At 40.7% G+C, this 23,672-nt stretch overlaps 1 protein-coding gene and 1 pseudogene across 2 annotated transcripts in view; both read right to left on the minus strand.

The window, feature by feature from the left end:
- The window catches only part of CLSTN2 (calsyntenin 2), a 744,137-nt gene that overhangs the window by 397,096 nt on the left and 323,369 nt on the right, over positions 1-23,672 (minus strand). The gene's annotated exons all lie outside the window — the stretch shown is intronic.
- LOC110144943 (iron-sulfur cluster assembly enzyme ISCU pseudogene) lies at positions 12,142-13,101 on the minus strand (annotated as a pseudogene).

The raw sequence follows: 23,672 nt of genomic DNA on the forward strand, positions 1-23,672 counted from the left end.
TGATATTGGCCTGTAGTTTTCTTTTTTTGTGGCATCTTTGTCTGGTTTTGGAATTAGGGTGATGGTGGCCTCATAGAATGAGTTTGGAAGTTTACCTTCTTCTGCAATTTTCTGGAAGAGTTTGAGTAAGATAGGTGTTAGCTCTTCTCTAAATTTTTGGTAGAATTCAGCTGTGAAGCCATCTGGTCCTGGGCTTTTGTTTGCTGGAAGATTTCTGATTACAGTTTCGATTTCCTTGCTTGTGATCATTTTGTTAAGATCTTCTATTTCTTCCTGGTTCAGTTTTGGAAAGTTATACTTCTCTAAGAACTTGTCCATTTCTTCCAAGTTGTCCATTTTATTGGCATAGAGCTGCTGGTAGTAGTCTCTTATGATCCTTTGTATTTCAGTGTTGTCTGTTGTGATCTCTCCATTTTCATTTCTAATTTTGTTAATTTGGTTCTTCTCCGTTTGTTTCTTAATGAGTCTTGCTAATGGTTTGTCAATTTTGTTTATTTTTTCAAAAAACCAGCTTTTAGCTTTGTTAATTTTTGCTATGATCTCTTTAGTTTCTTTTGCATTTATTTCTGCCCTAATTTTTAAGATTTCTTTCCTTCTACTAACCCTGGGGTTCTTCATTTCTTCCTCTTCTAGTTGCTTTAGGTGTAGAGTTAGGTTATTTATTTGACTTTTTTCTTGTTTCTTGAGGTAGGCCTGTAATGCATGATCCTCTACATAGAAAACCCTAAAGACTCTACCAGAAAATTACTAGAGCTAATCAATGAATACAGTAAAGTTGCAGGATATAAAATTAACACACAGAAATCTCTTGCATTCCTATACACTAACAATGAGAAAACAGAAAGAGAAATTAAGGAAACAATACCATTCACCATTGCAACAAAAAGAATAAAATACTTAGGAGTATATCTACCTAAAGAAACAAAAGACCTATACATAGAACACTATAAAACACTGATGAAAGAAATCAAAGAGGACACAAACAGATGGAGAAATATACCATGTTCATGGATTGGAAGAATCAATATTGTCAAAATGGCTATACTACCCAAAGCAATCTATAGATTCAATGCAATCCCTATCAAACTACCAATGGTATTTTTCACAGAACTAGAACAAATAATTTCACAATTTGTATGGAAATACAAAAAACCTCGAATAGCCAAAGTAATCCTGAGAAAGAAGAATGGAACTAGAGGAATCAATCTGCCTGACTTCAGACTCTACTACAAAGCCACAGTCATCAAGACAGTATGGTACTGGCACAAAGACAGAAATATAGATCAATGGAACAGAATAGAAAGCCCAGAGATAAATCCACGAACCTACGGTCACCTTATCTTCGACAAAGGAGGCAAGGATATACAATGGAAAAAAGATAACCTCTTTAACAAGTGGTGCTGGGAAAACTGGTCAACCACCTGTAAAAGAATGAAACTAGAACACTTTCTAACACCATACACAAAAATAAACTCAAAATGGATTAAAGATCTAAATGTAAGACCAGAAACTATCAAACTCCTAGAGGAGAACATAGGCAAAACACTCTCCGACATGAATCACAGCAGGATCCTCTATGACCCACATCCCAGAATTTTAGAAATAAAAGCAAAAATAAACAAATGGGACCTAATGAAACTTAAAAGCTTTTGCACAACAAAGGAAACTATAAGCAAGGTGAAAAGACAGCCCTCAGATTGGGAGAAAATAATAGCAAACGAAGCAACAGACAAAGGATTAATCTCAAAAATATACAAGCAACTCCTCCAGCTCAACTCCAGAAAAATAAATGACCCAATCAAAAAATGGGCCAAAGAACTCAACAGACATTTCTCCAAGGAAGACATACAGATGGCACAAAAACACATGAAAAGATGCTCAACATCACTCATTATCAGAGAAATGCAAATCAAAACCACAATGAGGTACCATTATACGCCAGTCAGGATGGCTGCTATCCAAAAGTCTACAAGCAATAAATGCTGGAGAGGGTGTGGAGAAAAGGGAACCCTCTTACACTGTTGGTGGGAATGCAAATTAGTACAGCCACTATGGAAAACAGTGTGGAGATTTCTTAAAAAGCTGGAGATAGAACTGCCATATGACCCAGCAATCCCACTTCTGGGCATACACACCAAGGAAACCAGATCTGAAAGAGACACGTGCACCCCAATGTTCATCGCAGCACTGTTTATAATAGCCAGGACATGGAAGCAACCCAGATGCCCATCAGCAGACGAATGGATGAGAAGCTGTGGTACATATACACCATGGAATATTACTCAGCCATTAAAAAGAATTCATTTGAATCAGTTCTAATGAGATGGATGAAACTGGAACCCATTATACAGAGCGAAGTAAGCCAGAAAGATAAAGACCATTACAGTATACTAACACATATATATGGACTTTAGAAAGATGGTAACAAGAACCCTATATGCAAAACAGAAAAAGAGACTCAGATGTATAGAACAGACTTATGGACTCTGGGAAAAGGCGAGGGTGGGATGTTTCAAGAGAACAGCATTGAAACATGTATATTATCTAGGGTGAAACAGATCACCAGCCCAGGTTGCGTGCATGAGACAAGTGCTCGGGCCTGGTGGACTGGGAAGACCCAGAGGGATTGGGTGGAGAGGGATGTGGGAGGGGGGACTGGGATGGGGAATACATGTAAATCCATGGCTAATTCATTTCAATGTATGACAAAAACTACTGTAATGATGTAAAGTAATTAGCCTCCAACTAATAAAAATAAATGGAAAAAAAAAAGAACATATAACAATTATAAATATATATGAACCCAACATTAGAGCACCCAAGTGTATGAAATAAAGCATGACAGAATTGAAGGAAGAAGTAGATAGTAATCAATAATAGTAGGAGACTTCAACATCCCACTTTTGATAACAGATGGAACATCCAGACAGAAGATCAATAAAAAAAACAGAAGACTTGAACAACAGGCCAAGTAGACTTAACAGACACATAAAGAATATTCCCCTCAACAAAAGCAGAATACATATTCTTCTCAGGTGCACATAGGACATTTTCCAGGGTATATCATTGCTTTAGATCACAAAAAAAGTCTTAATAAATTTAATAAGATTGAAATATTTTCTGACCACAATGAAATAAAACTAGAAATCAAAGGCAGAAGATTAAAAAATTCACAAATATGTGGAAATTAAACAACACACACCTGAACAACCAATGGGTCAGAAAAAAATCAAAAGGGAAATTAGAAAATATCCTGAGACAAATGAAAATAAAAATGCAACATATGAAAACTAAGGAGATGCAGCAGAAGCAGTATTAATAGAGAAGGTTAGTGATAAACATCTATATTAAAAAAGAAGAAAATCTCAACTAAACAACATAAATTTACACTTCAAGAAGTTGTAAAAATGAGAATAAGCCCAAAGTTAGGAGAAAGAAAGAAATGATAGAGATTAGTATAGAAATAAATAAAATAGAAAATAGAAAGGCAATAGGAAAAAATCAACAAAACTGAGAGTTGGATTTTTAAAAATATCAATGAAATTGACAAATCTTTAGCTAGACTGACTAAGAAGAAAAGACTCAAATAAATAAAATTGGAAAGAGGAGACATTCCAACTGATGCCACAGAAATAAAAAGAGAATTACAAACGACTGCTATGAATAATTATACAACAACAAAAAAAATGGATAGCCTATTGAAAATGGACAGATTCATAGAAACATACAATTAACTAAGACTACATTATGAAGAGCTAGAAAATATGAACATACCTACGAGTAGTAAGGAGACTGAGCCAGTAATCAAAATCCTGCAACAAAGAAAAGCCCAGGATGGCTTCCCTAGAGAATTCTCCCAAATTTACACCAGTCATCTTCAAATTTTTCCAAAAAATTGATAAAGAGGGAACACTAATATTTTTAGGCCAGCATTATCTTGATACTGAAGCCAGAAAGAGACACTACAAGAAAAGAAAACTACAGGCTGGTATCTCTGATGAATACAGATGCAAAAATCATCAACAATATACTAGCAAATTGAGTTCAATAATATATTAAAAGGATCACACACCAAGACCAAGAGGGATTTAACCTTGGGATGCAGGGATGCTTCAATATATGAAAAAATCAGTTGATGTGATGCACCACTTAAACAGAATGAAGAATAAAATATCACATGATCATCTTGATAGATGTAGGAATTTCTTTTTTAAATTTAACACTTCTTCATGATAAAACACAGAACAAACTAGGAATAGAAGGAAATTGCCTCAACATAATAAAGAAATAGGAAAAGACCACAACTGACATCATAATCAAAGGCAAAAGAAAAAAAAGAAAAAAAGCAATCTGAAAGCTTCCTCTCTAAGATCAGGAACAAGAAAATGATGTCCACTCTCATCATTTCTATTCAACAGTCTTAGAAGTTCTACCCAGGGCAAATAGGCAAGAAAAACAAATAGATGGATATAAATCATATAAAAAGAAATAAAACTGTCCCAATTTACAGACAACATGGTCTTATATGTAGAAAAGCCTAATTATTCCATGAAAAAATTGTTAGAATAAACAAATTTAGTGAAGTTGCAGGTTACAGAACCAACATATAAAAATCATACATGTTTCCATACACTAACAACAAACTACCTGTAAAGGAAATTAGAAAAACAATCCCATTTACAATAGCACCAAAATAATAAAATGCTTAGGAATTAACTGAGGAGGTGAAAGACTAGTACATAAAAAACTGTAAACATTGATGAGAGAAATTAAAGAAGATACAAATGAATGAGAAGATGTCCTATGTTCATGAATTGGAAGACTTAATATTAAAATGTCCTAACTATCCAAAGCAATCTATAGACTCAATGCAATCTCTATTAAAATTTCAATGTTACTTTTTGCAGAAGTAGAAAAAAAATCCAAAAATTTATATGGAACCACAAAAATACCCCAAATAGTCAAAATAATCTTGAGAAAGAAGAAAAAAGCTAGAGGCTTCAAATTTTCTGACTTCAAAACATTATAAAGCTACAGCAATCAAAATAGAATTGTACTGACATATATATATATATTACATATATGTATATATAATATATATGTGTATATATATTTACATACACACATAGCAGTGAAACAAAATAGAGAGCCCAGAACTAATCTATGCACATACAATAAAAAATTCTTTGACAAGGGTGCCAAGACTACACAATAGGGAAAGAATAGTCTCTTGAGCAAATGGTGCTGGGAAAACTGAATATCTACATGCACAAAAATAAAATTAAACCTTTATCTTACACTATAAATAAGAATCAACTCAAAATGGATTGGACTTAAGCATAAGATATGAAACTTTAAAAATTCCTAGAAAAAAATGTAGGGCAATAGCTTTACAAGATTGGTCTTCACAGTGATTTCTCAGATATAACACCAAAAGCATAGGCAACAAAAGAAAAATCAGACAAGTGAGACTACCTCAAATTAAAAACATGTATAGAAAAGGAGACAATTGGCAGAGGTAAAAGGTAACCTATGGGATGGGAGAAAGTATCTGCAAATAATATATTATATATTATAATATCTTCTAAGGGGTTAATATCCAAAAAAATAAGGAACTCTAACAACTTAACAGCAAAAATTAAAATAACTTGTTAGGAAATAGGCAAAGGATATTTCTTCGAAGAAGACAAATTGCCAATAAGTATATGAAAAGATGCTCAACATCATTAATCATAAGGGAAATGCAAATCAAAATCATGACAATTATAATTTTGCACCTGTTAGGATAGCCACTATCAGAAAAATCAAAACAAACAGACAAACAATAAACAAACAAAATATTAAGTGTCAGCAAGGATGTAGAGAAATGGGGACACTTGTGCACTGTTGATGAGAACATAAAATGGTTCATCTGTTATGGAAAACAGTGTGGAGGCTCCTCAAAACATTTAAAATAGAACTACTTTGTGATTTTGCCATTCCACTTCTGGATATTTATTCAAAGAATTGAAATCAGGATCTGCAAGAGATATTTGCACTCTTACGTTCACAGCCTCACTATTCACAATGGCTAAGAGGTGGAAGCAACCTACTATCCTCCTTTTCCACTCCCTTCTTAATTTTGCCAACCACTAAACTCTTTTCCATTTCAATAATTTTGCAACTCAAAAATATTATAAAATAGGACTTCCCTGGGGGTCCACTGGTCAAGACTCTGAGCTCCCATTGTAGGGGCCCAGGTTTGATCCCTGGTCAGGGAACTAGATCCCACATGTCACAACTAAGAATTCACATGCCACAACTAAAGATCATGCATGCTTCAACTAAGACCCATCACAGCCAAAATAAATAAATATTCAACAAAAATGTTACAAAATGGAATCATGCAATGTAGCCTCTTGGGATTGGCTTTTTCAATTAGCATCATGCTCTGGAGACTCAGGTAAATATCAACAGTTCAATCCCAGTGTGCTTTCAAATGCTTTTCATACCTAAGGGAAATGAGCTTGTGTCAATGTCAGTTAGTGGAATCCCTTGCGATGTTAAAGAAGGAAACATATGCTCTAGAGTCTTTCCGTTTTTCAAACACCTTCTGGTGGTTTTGGCACTTTGTGGTATTGGTCACAAATGTTTTGAAAAGTTTCCAATATGATTTCTGTGCGTGTGAACTTGAAAAGGGAATAAAAATGTCAGTGGCCATATTCATCTTGCATAAAATATTTGAACTTTACACTGCACTAAAACAATAAATTCTCTCTGTAATAAGACATGGGCAATTAAACAAGCAAGAGAAACAATTCATGTAGCTTGAGTTGAACAGAAGCAGTGCAATTGAAGTAATGTAATCACACCCTAGGAACTCAAGGAGGGGGGTGCATGCCCAGGAGAGGTGACTGGTTTATGCTACTTTATATAATGTATAAAGGAAGTGTAATTTAATTTGCAAACAGCAATCTTTAGAAATCAATTAGGAATTTATTCCAAAGAGGGCAAACACCAGTCAAAGATTTATAGACTCCTCTACCAGAGGAGGGTAGTGTAGCACTTAGAGCTCAAGTCTTGCCTTATACATCTCCACAGGACTGACTCTGTCAGGGAAGGATATGGTGAGGCCACAAGGAGAGGTATCCTTCTTTGTAAGTAGCCCCTTGCTTGGGCTTCTTGGTGGAAGAACAAACTCTATTATTTCTCATTATATGTTAGAGTTGCTTTTTCAGTCATCTCTAGCCAGTATTTTCCTTTTTGTCTTTCTCAGAACAAAGAATACAGGCAGTCAGTCTAATAGGAATTAGCAAACAAAGGTTTTGTGGTCATGTGAGTTTGGGGAATACTGGTTTAATCAAAGTTAAACAGGCATCTTTATCACAGGACCACTCAGATCCTTTGATAAGAGGCTGTGCATGGGAGATCTACAGATTATTTTAAGGTTACACAGTTACAATGACTAATTATACCATTATAATCAGGATTTTTTTTGCCTATCAGACCAGGAGACCTCATTTTCTTGTGAAGCTTTACCCAGACAAAAGCACTCTGAGTCCCAATCTGAGGAAAGTTGACTTCCTTGATTCCTGCCTGGGGGCTTCCCATTGTGTTCCCTGATGTATCTCCACCCCCTACATAGTAAGTGCTCACTGAATGCAGGTTGAATGACTAAAAATAGTAACTATTATTGCCTGAGGTCTAGGAATGGTGAATATTTTCAGGTATTATCTCATTTAACCCTCAAAACAATACAGAGACCTAGGCCTCATCATTACTTCCTTCCATAGATGAGAACACTGAGAGTTACCATGGTTCAATAATTTTCCCAAATTCACCCAGATAGGAAGGGGCAAGTTGATGCTTAAATTCAGATTATATGAGTTTTCAAGCCCATACTGGTAACTGGTTCTCTATGCTTCTTCTAGGAAGGAACAGATACGTAGATAAATGAACCCAGAGCCCATGTAGGGATCACTCACAGTAAGGGAACCAGCTCAAGGGGCTCCACCTAATCACTCTACTCCTCCGAGCTAATGGATCCTTCGACATGACCTTACAGAATGCTCAGGGATAACATACATTTCCAGAACCTTCCTGGACTTAGAGGCTGGTGGGTCTCTTTCAAAGAGTCCACACCGAACATGGTGGCATTTGGAATAAAACAGCCATAGCAACAGGTGTGACGAGGTGGGGGTATAGCAGGGGGAATAAAAGCCTTGGAAGCAATCACTAAGGCTTTCAATCAGGAATTGGTGGTGGTTTAGTCGCTAAGTTGTGTCCAACTCTTGAGACCCCATTGACTGTAGCCTGGCAGGCTCCAGACAAGAGTACTAGAATGGGTTGCCATTTCCTTCTCCACGCGATCTTCCCGACCCAGGAATCAAACCAGGGTCTCCTGCACTGCAAGCAGACTCTTTACCAACTGAGCTATGAGGGAATCCCCTCAGGAATAAGGAGTATTTATTTTAGCACAGTAGAAGGAGGTCCAGGAGAGAGGGCATCTCAACCTCTCAATGTTCCCAGTGGGTCTATGTGATGATTCTACCTGCACTGTGGTAGACAGGAAATAACACACCTGCCCAGGAAAGGGGATGTCAATAAGGTAAAATGCCCAGTGCAGAGAGACCTTCTGAGGATCCCTCTTTGGAAAGAGGAAATTTCTCAGAAAGTGATGAGTTAGTGCCCCAACACTCAAGGGTCTCTTAAGTTTTGTCCAAAGACTGGCAAAAGACTCCAGAGGCCAGCTCTGGTCCTGGGAGCTCACCTTTGCTTCTTCCTATTGATGATTTCTCCATGCATCTAGTATCAGATCCACATAGAAGTCACCTCTGACCCAGAGTGAATAGGACATTTCTTGGTCAACATGACTGCAACTCAGCAGAGGACAGTGGTTAAGAAGATAGATTTTCAAGCCAGATTGCCTGGGCTTGATTCTTAACGCTTCCACTTTCTAAGTGGGTCTGCTTTGAGCAAGTTATTTTTATTTCTCTGGGCCTTAGTGTTCTAATCTATATCACTGGTATAAAAATGACAGCATCTCTTATGATTATGGCAAGGATTAAAAGATACAAGAGATGCAAGATATTTACATGTGGAGGCTCATCTTCTGCATGACTCTAAGTCTTACTCGCCCTCTGGTTTTCACATCAGCCTTGATATGTTTAGGGTGGAGAGGCAGTTTCTTGGTGTTGGATCAGCTCCAGAACACTGATAAATTCTGGTTTGGGGAGCTGCAGTGCTGGGGTTCCAGTTCTGGCTGCCTTGTGAGTCTTGTGGACCCTGGATCCTGGGTCTCAACACAGGTGCCAGCCAACCTTCAGCACAGTTCCTCATCAACCCCCAAAGGATGTAGTGCATGCTAAGTCACTTCAGTTGTGTCCAACTCTACGACCCCATGGACTGCAGCCCATGAGGCTCCTCTGTCCATGATATTTCCCAGGCAAGAACACTGGAGTGGGTTGCCATGCCCTCCTTCAGGTAATTTTCCCGAGCCAGGGATTGAACCTGGGTCTCTTATGTCTCCTGCATTTGCAGGCAGATTCTTTACCACTAGCGCCACCTGGGAAGAGTTCCCAAGGTTTGCTGGCATCAGAATGAGACCCTCAGGGGCTACAAATCTAGCCTGTCCTCCTGCCTCCCAACATTCCAGGTCTCAAGCATTTGCCCCATATTCTGATGAGATGTTTAGTTCTTAGCTGCAGGCATAATCTGAGGAGTGTCTAGAGTAATAATTGAGAATTAAAGTCATAGGCAAAGACTTGAGGACAGCAATCAGGAGTTTAAATTTGTTATCCTTCTGAGTATCCTTCATGTTTCAAGACAGAAGAGCCCTCAAATATTTTTAAGTCATTGTTTCAATAATATAAAACATTTTCTCAGCAACTGGTAAAGGCCTAACATTGTTGAGATACAAAGAATAGGTCTGACTCTTGATGTCTGCTTTGATTGGTAGTACATTTGAAGTCAGACCCAGTATGGGACTGGATTCATGTGTGTCCAGAGCCTGGCTAACTCCTTACCTGTCCCCTATGCTCCACCTGCTCTCAATCTGGTTTCCGTACAGTCCCAAACCCATAGTCCCACAGAGCCAGCACCTCAGTTTACTTTCTGCCCTTCCTGGCTCCAGAGGTCAAATCTATTAATGCAGATTGTGCAGATCCAAGGACACCATGTAGGTGAATGTGCTGGGCAGGCAGTCCTGGGCACACAGAGGAATCTGTAAATATCATTCTCCTATCTTTCCCTGGATGGAAATTGCCTTGTCTCTATTACAGATCAGCACAAAATGATATTTGGTCTTGCTCTGTTCTTTCTCTCCTATGAGTTCATGCATTGGCTTTTGCTTTTGGATTTTCAATTAGGTGGAAAACATTATGGAAGCAGACACCAATTCTGCTCATGTATCTCTGTGATGTATTTCTATTAAAGACATTTCTACTGAATTGAATGGAAATGACTCTTGGCAAGTTTGTCTCTGAATGCACCCAGAATCTTCTTCATGAGTGATGGAGTTAATAGTCATAGACACAGCGGGGAGGGGCACTTGCTATGCCATCCAGGCAAGGATGCTTGGTTCTAAAGCTAAAGACATCTAGACCAATTTAAGGCTAAAATTGGAAGCTGTCTGTTGACTAACCATGGGGCTCAAGTAAGAAGAGAAGAGGTCAAATTCTACATGTGGTCCTGCTAATGTTCACAATTCTATTCTCCCAGGGAACCTGTACTCTCTGCTCCCTCCAGTATGACAGACTGGCGACCAAATACATCATGACACATACAGCATGATGAGCGTAGGAAGATGACCCTTGGAAGGTGAGCCAGCTCCACCAGAGGGCGCTGTGGGCAGACTAGCCTGTGGGTCTCTGAGGACTCCTGCAACAGGTGACCCGGAGGTCTGTGCCCCTTCAGATGCTTAAAGCTGAACTGATGCATTTGATTGCTTTCATCTGGGTGTTACCTTCCTGATAGCAGGGAAACCATGAGGGGCAGGATAGCATAGAATCTGGAGCCAAACTACCTGACTCTGACACTTACAGATTAGATGTTAACAACATACCTGAGTCCTCATGTCTTCCATCCCCAAACCTATAAAATAAGATCAATAAAAGTGCCCACTGCCCGAGGTTGCAGTGATGCAGAATGAGTAAATATGGCCAAAGCTCTCAGAACAGCATGGAGCACAAAACCTGCAACTCAATAAAAAAATGGACAGAAGATTAAAATAGACATTTCTCTAAAGGAGACATAAACATGGCCAAAAGCACATGAGATGATGCTCAGTATCACTAATTATTAGAGAAATGCAAATTAAAATTACAACGAGGTATCATCTCATAACAATCAGAATGGCCATCATCAAAAATGTCTACAGACAAGAAATGCTGGAGAGGATATGGAGAAAAGGGAACCCTCCTACACTGTTGGTTGGAATGTAAATTGGTACAACCACTATGGAGAACAGTATGGAGGTTCCTTAAAAACTAAAAATAGAGCTACCATATGATCTCGCAATCCCACTCTTGAACATATATCCAGAGAAAACCATAATTTTAAAAGATACATGCCCCCCAGTATTCATCGCAGCACTGTTTACAATAGCTAGGACATGGAAGCAACCTATCTAGGCCTATCAACAGATAAATGGATAAAGAAGATGCATATATATACACAATGGAATAGTATGCAGCCAGAAAAGAGAATGAAATAAAACCTTTTGCAGCAACATGCATGGACTTAGAGATTATCAAAAAGTGAAGTAAGTCAGACAGAAAGACAAATACCACATGATATCACTTATATGTGAATCTAAAAATATGATACAAATGAACTTATTTACAAAGCAGAAACAGATTCACAGACTTAGAAAACAAACTTATAATTACCAAAATGAAAATGCTTCTGGCATTTGGCAGGGGTCAAGTAGAGAGGGATAAATCAGGAGCTTTGGATGAACATACACACAATATTATAAGATAGATAAGCAACAAGGACCTACTGTATAGCACAGGGACTCCATTCATATCTTGTAATAATCTTGTGAAAAAGAATGGATATATGTATATGAATAGCTGAATCACTTTGCTGTATACTTGAAACTAACACAACATTGTAAATCAACTGTACTCCAATATAAAGTAAAAGTTTAAATTATTTTTTTTTGTCTTACAACATTCCTTTATTTATTATATAGATGCAAAATCTGCTTTATGTACAATACTTGTACGTTATTTGGTCCTACCAAATAATCTTACCGAGGCATTCTACTGGTAATCTTCCCCCAAAAGATTCAGGTAAAATTAAACATTGTGCACTTCACGACTACCCAAACCTGAGACTTGGCTATTGATTTCGGCTTTGAGGTCATACACACAAATCGAACTAGACACACGCAAGGTTAAGGCGATGAACGTGAGCTGCAAGAAACCACAGGGTTCAGAACTAGGCTGTGTATTTGCTTGAGTTAGACACGCAACGTGAGCAGCAAAGGCTGTGCGGATCTCAGAGCGCTTTTATTGTAGTGCGAGGGCTTCTGCACACCTAACATGACCGCGTGGCTGGGCCGCTGGCAGCCTGTGGGGCCTGAGGCCCCCTCACCCGGGGCTCACTTCTTCTTGGCCTCTCCTGTTTTGGGTTCTTGCTTCAGTTTGTAATCAGCCAGGGCGGCCTTGATGGCGTCTTCAGCTAGCACGGAGCAGTGCAGCTTCACGGGCGGCAGGCACAGCTCCTTGGCGATGTCTGTGTTTTTGATGGTCAAGGCTTCCTCCACCGTCTTCCCCTTCACCCATTCGGTGGCTAACGAGCTGGAGGCAATGGCAGAACCACAGCAAAATGTTTTAAACCTGGCGTCCACGATCTTCCCCTTTTCATCCACTTGAATCTGTAATTTCATGACATCACCACACGCTGGAGCCCCCACCAATCCAATCCCAACATTTTTAGATGTCTTGTCAAGGGACCCCACGTTCCGGGGATTTTCATAATGATCAACCACCTTCTTGTGATAGAGCCGAGCGGGAGCTGACAGCTCCCGGGCAGGCAGGCGCGGGGCCGGAAGCAACACGGCCGAGGCCACCAGCCTCAGACGGCCCACTCCAGCCGCCGCCATCTTGCGGGCTTGCGCTTCCGCAGGTGGAGCGCGCGGCGAAAGTTTAAATTAAAAAATAAATACAAATAAAATTTCTAGGAATGAAAAACAAAACAATGCCACAGGTTAGCAGCAGATGTGACAGTGGCAATGCCACATTTCAGAGACATTCCTGCCTATCTGACACAGAACATTCCCAGGGAGGTGCCAATGGTCTACCAGGAAGCTTTTATAAAGCCAGGTTTCCAGGTATTTTCTTTTTGTTTAATTTTTAATTGGAGGATAATTACAATACTGTGATGTTTTCTGCTATACATCAACATGAATCAGCCATAGGTATACATATGTTCCCCCTTCCTGAGCCTGCCTCCCACCTCCCTCCCCACCCCGCCCTCGAGGTGGTCACAGGGCACTGGCTTTGGGCTCCCTGCGTCATGCAGCAAATTCCCACAGGCTATCTACTTTACATACGGTAACATGTATGTTTCAATGTTGCTCTCACAAATCATCCCACCTTCTTTCTCCCCAGCTGTGTCCAAAAGTCTGTTCTCTATGTCTGCATCTCCATTGCTGTAGTTAGGTTCATCAGTACCATCTTTCTCAATTCCATACATACGCATTAATATACTCTATTTGTCTTTCTCCTTCTGACTTACACTTCACTTTGTATAATAGGCTCTAAGTTCATCCACCTCATTAGAACCAATTCAAAGGCATTCCTTTTTAAAGCTGAGTAATATTCCACTGTGTATATGTGCCACAACTACTTTATCCATTCATCTGTCAATGGACATCCAGGTTGCTTTCATGTCCTAGCTGTTGTAAATAGTGCTGCAGTGAATATTGGGGTACATGTGTTTTTTTAAATTATGGTTTCCTCAGGGTATATGCCCAGTAGTGGGATTACTGGGTCATATGGTAGTTTTATTCCCAGTTTTTTAATGAATCTCCATACTGCTCTCCATAGTAGCTGTTATCAATTTGCATTCCCACTGACAGTCAAGCAGGTACTTTCTTGATGAGTCATTTTACCAAGCAGATGTGCAGGATCCCAGCTGCCCTGATGCCAGAGCAGAATCCACTGGCCAGTCTGGAAGGACTGGACACTGCCTCTCCATCAAGGCACCGTGGACTCCTTCTCACTGTATTTACCAGCAGCCAGGACACCATGAAAAGACTTGCTCTGAGTGAAAAGTGAGAAGCATCCATAAAACATTAAATAAAATGCACCAAGAAAAATAACTCTAGAAACAAGATTGTTCCTAGATAAAAAGTCACCCTGTTTTCTTCAGGAGCTCAGAATTCTCAGAATGAAGAAACTGTGGTTTGAAAGGTTACCTTCGGGAAACCTGGAGCTTTTAAAGCCCTGAGCTTTAATTAAAGCTCACTCATGCGCAACTCATGTGTGAGCCCAGAGGTCCCCTAAGCACTCTTCTGGAAGGCAGGCCAGATAAGGGCTTTCATGAGATGAGAAATTCCCAAGTCCTTGGCACGAATGTGAGACCTGTGTGCCCCTGTTCCCATTTGCACTCTTTAGGAAAGGCTGTACTCTCCACTCTTCAGAGGTGCATGCACCCAGCCATCCAAGTGTCCATCATTCCTGCAACTTGTGCATGATGGCTGCTGCCGTGCTACCCAAATGGATCACTGTGTGGCTGGAATTGACACATTGGTGGTATTTTTTTAAACTCTCAATTATTAAAATAAAATAAAAAATAGGTTCAGGCACCATCTACAAAAATCTTGTGTGTGAACCGAATGCTGCCAATTGGGGTTTCCTGCTCCACCCAGGTTGGGTCCCCATCTGTCACCACTCTGCCATCGCTGCTCCTCTTGTTCACAGAGATGGTTCAGATGATTGCAACATTTAATCCTGCTGCATATGACTGTGTTGGTGAAGCCTGTTACGATATCCTCATCCCACAAGGGACTCTACATACCCTGTTTTTAGGAGCAAATGCAAGTCATCATTTCCCGCAACAGATTCACCCCAAATACTGTCTTTGTTCCAGGTGTCATGGGGCTTGGGCTATTTGGTAAAACTGCCACACACCTTGAAAGATTTCTGGGGAGAAAGCTCCTGTGGGCTAAATTTGGCCTGAAGACATGCTTGCTTGACCTGCTCGGTATTTCAAAAAATGTGAACTACTTGCTGATATATAAAATACAGGACGTTTATATGTATTAACTCAGATTCCTCTCAAAAATCAGGAGAGCTAGCAATCTGGGCCAACAAGGCAACAAATGTTGGGTCCACTTTCCCTGAGAGCAGACTATCTTCAGCTCACCACGATCATAGGGCCCCTCTGTCTTATACATTGCTGCCTGACTTGAATTCACATCCTATTTGGTCCTGGGGTAGATCTTTCCAACCCCAGAAGTAAGGACTAACTAATGAGCAAATGGACTTCCCTGGTGGTCCAGTAATTAAGATTATGCCTATCAATGTAGGATATGTGGTTCGATCACTGTCTAGGGAAATGAGATTTCACATGCCATGGAGCAACTAAACCTGAGTGCCTCAACTAGAGAGTCTGTGGGCTTCAACGAAAGATTCCACATGACACAGTGAAAATCCTGGGTGCTACACCTAAGACCCAAAGCAGCCAAGTAAGTAAATAAGTATTTTTAAAAAGGTAAAACAATAAATAAGTGAACAAATGCTTATGAATGCCTGGATGGCATCGAGAGCACCACCCCCAGATCCCTAACAGCTTTGCAACTTAGGGGATGTGTGAGGTGGCATCTTTGCTTACACAGCATGGATGAATGCAGGCAGAGTATTAGCAACTTTAATGACTCTGAAGAGTTTTGCTCCCAAATACTGGAGAGTGTTAGTCACTCAGTCCCATTTGACTCTTTGTGACCCAATTGACGGTGGCCTGCCAGGCTCCTCTGTCCATGGAATTCTCAGGCAAGAATACTGGAGTGGGTAACCATTCCCTTCTCCAGGAGCTCTCCCAGACCCAGGGACTGAACCTGGGTCCCCTGCACTGCAGATGGGTCCCTTACCATCCGAGCCTGGGAAGCCCTGGTGGCTCAGATGGAACTGCACTCCCTCAGCTAACAGTGGTGGTCGTTTTTCTGACAAGATCTGGGAAATTTCTGCTGATGAGAGCTTAGTTATGCAGACATTCCATTTTTACAAAATAATAACTGATATGTTTCTCATCAACATTTATTTAGTTTTGTTTTCATTTCCTGAGTTCCAGCTCCTTGATGAACTCTTGAAAAATGACCACAGGTCCTATAAATGGTCATTTCTCTGCTTGGGGCAGACAGAAAATGGATCAATTCTTCTATGCTGAGTCATTAATTAAGACTTTGAGAAGGGTCTGGTTCATTCCAGGGCCACGTGAGTTGCTAATACGTTTTGGAGCTAAAGCAAAACATGATTTGGTTTCTTCCTTCCTTTCTGCTTTAGAGACATTTAAAATTTAAAACATAATTTCCAATCTTCCTCTGTACTTGACATTTCTTAAATAAGTTTCATTTTCTAGCCCAACAAGAGCGTTCTTGCTTTCTAAGGCAAATATGGATTTTTTTTTTATTTGCTTTAGAAGCATCTGACTGGGAGAAAACCAAAGGTGAGGGAAGGCGATTAGAAGAAATGTGCTACATTTAAGTCCTAGGACCAAAACCCTCTCTCAAGACGGCAACCATTTCTATTCCTTTAAAATCTTGAAAAGGTACAGAAAATATTGTAGAGCAAGATTTATTTTGCTTTTTGCATTTTACTATTTTTAAATTTTTGTCAGGCACAAAGTAATTAACAAAACTGTATTTTAATGGTGACTAATGATGATCAGTTTTTCCTGGATCTCAGCAAACCATAGAGGAGGTGACACTGTGGGCTGAATGGGAATGAGTTCTAATAGGAAAAGTCAATTCTCCGGGCAAATTATAACTCTGCTCCATGGACAGCTGTCCTGGGACAAAGTGGCTTAGTTTGGCTTGTCAAAGTATTTTTGATCAGAGAAAACATCCCCAACCTTGGTCCCAAATTGCTTTTAGAAGAGCAAAATAACAACCTATGCTTTTAAAAATAACCTTTTCTCTAAGGATATAGAAACCAAACTGGTGCATAATAGATCCTCAGCTCCAACCAGAGCCAGCTCCTAGGTAATTATGAAGTCAGCCAACTCCAACCTGACATCCTCTCCTTTCTCTCTTACCTGGCAGTCAAGAAACTGACCCCTGGAGTCACATTGTTGTTTAGTTGCTAAGTCGTGTCTAACTCTTTGCAATGAACTGTAGTCCTCCAGGCTCCCCTGTCCATGAGATTTCCCAGGCAAGAATACTGGAGTGGGTTGCCATTTCCTTCACCAGGAGATCGTCCCAGTTGGGATTCAAATCCTATTTACTAGCAATATAACATTGGGAAAGTTACTTGCTTGCAAGTTCCTCATCTGTGAAATGTAATAGTAGTACCTCCTACATGGGCTTCTGTAGGATTAAGTAAATTAGTGCCTGTAAAGCCTCTATACTAGAGCCTGGCACATGGTAAAGTCTTGAATGTGTCAAATTATCTGTGGACATACTTACACTCCACTGTCAGATGGTTTCTCAGGTTTTCTTATCTGGTCTTGGGTTCACTGCCAGGGCATATTCCTCCCACTGCACTCCCATTACCGTCAAAATCTAATACCTGCATGCAAGTTTGAAGTTGACAAAATTCTCTTACACTCTAAACCTCTGTGCTCCTTATATCCACCCTAGGTATCATCCCCACTCTGTCTGAGTGTTATGAACAGCTTAACATCACTTTCTCTCCTCTGAGTTTTGTCCTGCATCACAGGCCTAGGGTTCTGAGAAGTAGATTTCCTTGAATCTTAACCAGCAGGTAACAGATTTCTATCTTTGTAAAAGCAGAGAGGCATAAGTTGGAGAATTTGAAGGTAGAGGTATTGCTCCTGAAGCCATGGGGGGTGGGCAGACATATGGGCTTTCCAGCAGAGATGGAGGGACTGATGCCAAGAGCATTGGGCATCCTCCTGCAAATCACCTCTGCTGGTGTTGCAATCCCTGAGTTCCAAAATGCTAGTGGTGGCTTTCTCTTTCTTTCACCCCACAGCTTCTCTAAAGACCTTATATCTTCTAATCCCCGCTATGAAATCCCTTTCTGTTGGAAACACTAGAAGTATTTGCCATTTTCCCGACCAAACCCAGACTGATACACCTACTTTATATTGGATGATACACATTGTTATATATCAAGGACTGTTTTAAGCTTTTCATACAAAGTACTTATTACATCTATCAACAATGCAGTTTGAAAAGCAGCACTGTTACCTTGATATTTCAAATTTAAAAAGTGGGGCACAGAGAGGTTATGTTACTTGTGCATGATTATCACTAGACTCTCCTGACTCTCTTAATTGATGGCATGCTTGTTCTATGCCTGGCGTTGTGCTAAATGCCAACATGAACAATGAGTCTCAGGTTTCCTGAGGTAAGGAAACAGGTGGTTAAGAGCCAAGTAAGGATCCCCATCCCTCCCCAAATCTGCATCCAGGGTTTCTTTCTTTCAAACCTCTCTGATACCTCTTGTATAGAGACAACCTTTCTGGGGATGTGTATGTGTGTGTGCTCAGTCATGTCCTACTCTGCAGCCCCATGTCCTATAGCCTGCCAGGATCCTCTCTCCATGGAATTTTCCAGGCAAGCATACCAGAGTGGGTAATCATTTCCTTCTCCAGGGATCTTCCCGACCCAGGGATCAACCCCAAGCCTCTTTCATCTCCTGCACTGGTAGGCAGATTCTTTACCACAGCACCAGCTGGGAAGCCTATCATGGAGATAAAGACAGTCAAACTGTTATGGTTAAAGGGTGGTCTGGCTAAGAACTAGTTGTCCTCCTCCTGTTCTGCGTGCTCCTTGTATTTTACAGAGGAAACTGTTTTATCCCAAAGAACAAGCCTCTAGCAGTGGGACTTGAGGGCCAGGGAGAGTTTGTGATTGGCATAGAAAGAAGTTGTGGGAAACAGGGAAAGAGAAAGGGAATGAAGAGAATGGGAGGTGAATGGTGTAAGAGGAGTGAAGGAAACAGTGAAGGAAAAGGATTAGGCCAGAGGAGGAAGAGGGAGGGAGAAGGAAGGCAAAGTGAGGGGCAGCCTTTCTGATCACCAAAGCTAAGAGTGGCACAGAAGAGCGAGGGTGGAAAGAGAATCTTCCTACCTAAGAATCCCTCTTATTTCTACCAGGGGATCCAGGTCCCTGTCATTGCAAAGACTAAGTGCACTTACTAAAATATTCATCCCTCTGCCCTAGATTTATATCATAACGCACAATCCATAAGCGTCCGTTATTTTGGTTGCTTGATAAAAATTTGATACATTTGGATTAATGCACATAAAATAAATAGTCTAATTTTATTATGCTGTATAAAGACTTCCAAAATATATGGTGTCTGTGATTTTCCAAAGTGTAAGAAAACAGATAAGGCTTCAGACAGTCAAAGAAAGATTGCTTTCATTAAATTATGCAGTTATTGAATTTCTCTCCTATGCTATACTCTGGCTGGTCTCAAAGCTGTCTGCCACATGAGCAATAACTTGGGGTGGGAATTTTCCCTTGATCTCTGGATGGGATCCTTGAAAATAATATTTAAATAATTGGGGAATTCTTTACTGAAGACCTGCAAGCAGTGAGGATGTGTCAGAAAGAGGTCAGACAAGCTGGTAAGTGTTGTGCCCAGGCTATTTTGAAAGGATGCAAGCTCTGACTCTAGCCCTGGGATATCTTGAAGTTAAAGAATGTTGACCACCTACTCTGTGCTGGGCACTTTGAAAACCCTTTCAAAGTAGGTGGGCATGTTCATCTCTCTTTTTTTTTAAAAAAAAATAAATAATAGATAAGAAAGCTGGGGCTTGGATAACATTATCTAAGATAGGCTTAAAAAGGCTATCTTGGGATGTCTTATAGTCACTGTTCTTTATTTTAGATTGGAACTATAAACCAAACTGCCAGGTCAACTGAACTTTCTGGACCACCAAATCTTGAATAGATTGTCTCAAGGATGGAAATTAAATCTGGACCCTCAACCTTCTCTCTGAGAACTCACGGAGGGTGTGTGAGTTCCTTCTGCTCTCATATTCTTCCAGTAAATCCTCTTCTGCTTCAGCCAGCAGAGTCTGTTTCTGTTGCTTGCAACCAAAGTGAGCTGGGTGATAGAGAGCAGAGCTGGATTTGAGATCTGATCTTCATGAAGCCAATACTAACTCTCTGCAAAAGAAATGAGACTCCTCCTCCTGCTAATTCCACCAGGAGCTCTACTTTCACATCACAAGGTCAGACCTTAGACTAGGTGAATGAGGGTAAACTAGATGTCCTCCTGGACCAAACAGAGAGGAGATGACACTGGGCATCAACAGTTACTACCCAGGACAGTGCTCCTGCCTGCTATTCTGGGCATCTCTGGGCAGCAGGAGGCAGGTGCTCCTCATTTTACTCTGATAAGAATCAATAGGCATCACTACTGCCTTGGAACTGACTCCCTCCATGGCTCATGCCAAGTAAAATGATCTGTGTGAGAGATTATGCTCTCTGTCCCCTTTGCTCATTGGCATTTTCTAAGGGCAATCAGCATCCTCTTGTCCCTCCCCACCCCACCCCCAGGCCTGCATTCTAGGGGAACAGGTCTCACCCAAGGTCATCAAGTACCCATTCCCAAGACCAATCTGCTCATCCTGGCTCATTCTTTGGGGCCTGAAGCTATGCACATACCAGGTGACATAACACAAATCTAGTGGTGAGATGAAGGGAGAGGATAATCCCAAAGAGCCTAGAGCTGGTTTGGCTCTATCTAGCATGCTGCATTCCCTCCTAAGAGTGACACTTTGAGAGAGGATTTTCCAAACTGTCTGCATTCAGGAGGCTGCCTGATGTTTACAGAGTATAGAAATCAAAGGGCAGAGGGCAGAGGATTTGGCAAAAGTCTAGGAAGAATTGTTAGTGGGAGGCACACCAGTTCCCATCACACATTCAGAGGGCAATATGGCGATGGAGAGGAGGTACACTTAGTAGTTGAGGTTCCAGAGGACAGAACTGAGAAAGAAGGGTGGGAATTACAAGGGGGAAGATCTTTGTTTACTGCAGAAACAAATGTTCTAGTTAGGGTTGCCTTCTCTAGTACCGAGCATTCTCTTTCTTATAGTATCTGAGCAACAGCAGGAGATGTCTGACCAGTGATGCTACTGCAGGGACTCCAGGTTCTAGAGAAGATCTGATCATATGATCCCTGATGTCCCTCTCTCTTAAAAGATCCCAGGATTACACCATACTTAGATGTTGATGGACAATATGGGAGTAACTAAATAAACTTTTCTATCCATGTTGGGATATCCTGATAGCCTCTAAAATGAATGAATCAGAACTAAGGGTGCTAAAGCCAAATTTACAACATACTATACATTTCCAAAAGCAAGCTGCAAAGAGATGTTTCCATTTAATACTGTACATTTTGGAGGGTATGTGGGTGTATGAATACAAACCTGCAAACACACATACACAGGTCAGGAAAAAAATACGAAAAATAGTTGAGGAGTCTGGGACTGGAAATGGTATGTAAGAGGAGTTTAGCCTCATTTACAATGTTTCTCTTCTTTCTTCATTTTTTTTAAAAAGGAGAATATATTAATGCACTATTTCTGGTATTAAAAGTGAAAGGAAAATTGCTGATGACTATGAAGTTATAAAAATGAAAGGAAAAGTTTTTCTTGCTGATGACTATGAAACTATTTCTTCCAGTTAGGGAATTTGAAGTTTAGCCTTGGCTGACGGTTGGTTGGTTGACTGGGTGGTTCATTCATTCATCAATAGCCATTGAGTACCCCTGCACACTGGCAGTGTGGGGAGACAGAGCATGGTGGAAAGACAGATGGGCTTCTACCCTCAAGGAGCTTATAGGAGAGGAACCAGGGACTACAACAGAGAGTGTGGAGAGCACGAAGCCCAGGCAGAAGGCATCAGAACTAGCTTCCCAAAGGCTGAGAGCTGAGGTGTGGGGCGGGGGATCAGAGAGTGGTGGGTGAGGATCCTTGGCGTAGGCAATATTATGTGGCAAGGTCTGGAGTGAACAGAAGGGCAGTCTATTTGCAGATGTGAAATAAGTTTGTTAGGCTGCTGGGAGGTAAGGGGAACAGAGGGAGATGAAGCTAAAGATACAGAGAATGCAGATACTAGAGGACTTATGGGTCATGTTAAAGAGTTTAGACTTCAGCCGAAGTCAGCAGGGATTCATTGAAGAATTATAAGCAGATAAGAGGTGGAACTTCCAGCTAGTTAAAGGCGGTTTCCAGGCTGGGTGGTCCTCAGAACACAGCACATAAGCTTTCTGCTTATATACATCACAGTCTGGATTTCAAAGAGGTGCAACCAAATCAACCTGTAATTATCTGTATGCAGATTAATTGCTTTGTAGATTACCAGTGGCAAGTGAAAAATGTTAACCTGTAACTCATGTTCCATTCTTGCACAGGATACCGATGGCTGCTTTTCTGTCATTAGTCACCAATTCCCCTAGGTGTGCAAACTCATTTTAATGCTGGATGGAGCTAAACCATAGGCAGAAAGAGAATATCTGCTGAAAGTGATTAAAATAATGCATAAGAAAGCTAAGCATAACTGACTGATCACTCAGAGGAATGCCCACAGCACACACCCATCGCATTCCTGAGGAGTCCAATGTCCATGGTTGATTCTGCTCAGCCATGCAGAAAGCTGGGGACAGGGAAGGGGTTTCATCATTGGTGTCACTGCACTTGAGTCCTGGCTGCTCACTAGATCCTTAACCCCTGGGCATCAGTCTTTTCATCTGATAGCTAATAAGGGTGATGCAGGGGAAATCTATGCAAATTTAGACTTTAGACTATGTCAAAAGTCAACAGGCATGCTGAGAACTGAAAATTAAGCACATTCAAAATTATCTGAAAAATAAAACAACAAAACCTTACATCCTCTTTGAGTTATGAACATCAGGCACTTGGAAACCTAAAAGATACCATATTTTTTCTTTTTCTTTTCCCATATTTTCCTGATTACTGGAGGTGAAGGTCCAGTTTGAAAGGCTGAGGGAGAGCTGGTGAATGGGGTGAGGGGCAGGGGATGTAGAGGTGAGATAAAGGCTGGTTCTCTCACAATTCACATCTGCTTTTATTCAAGTAAATTAAATGTGTATGATGACTCAGCTCCACTGTACCACTGGAGGTATTACAACAAAAGCTTTTTGTTGTGAGGATTAAATGGATATATATGAATTACCTAGCATATCTTACGTGGTTTGGGACCTCTCCTTTTCTCTACTGGTCATAGATAATTGAGAACAGATTGCTCATTCCTGCAAAACAATCACTCTAGAATGGATCTTAAATAAAAGAGCTGAAAGTTTCTTTAAAATAATCTAAACTGAATTGGTGAATTTATAGAGGAGGAAACTGAGGCCAGGGAGAGGACTGATGTACCAGTGCCACACTGCTGGTGAGTGACAGGCCTGAGATGAGGCCCTGACTTGCTGACAGTCAGATTCTGGTTCCACCAGGCAGAGCCTGCACAGGACCCTGGCTCTGTCTGATCAGGGAATGAGGCAACCTGTTTCAACTTTTCT

This window comes from Odocoileus virginianus, chromosome 4 (genome assembly GCF_023699985.2).
Source record: "Odocoileus virginianus isolate 20LAN1187 ecotype Illinois chromosome 4, Ovbor_1.2, whole genome shotgun sequence".
Taxonomy (NCBI): domain Eukaryota; kingdom Metazoa; phylum Chordata; class Mammalia; order Artiodactyla; family Cervidae; genus Odocoileus; species Odocoileus virginianus.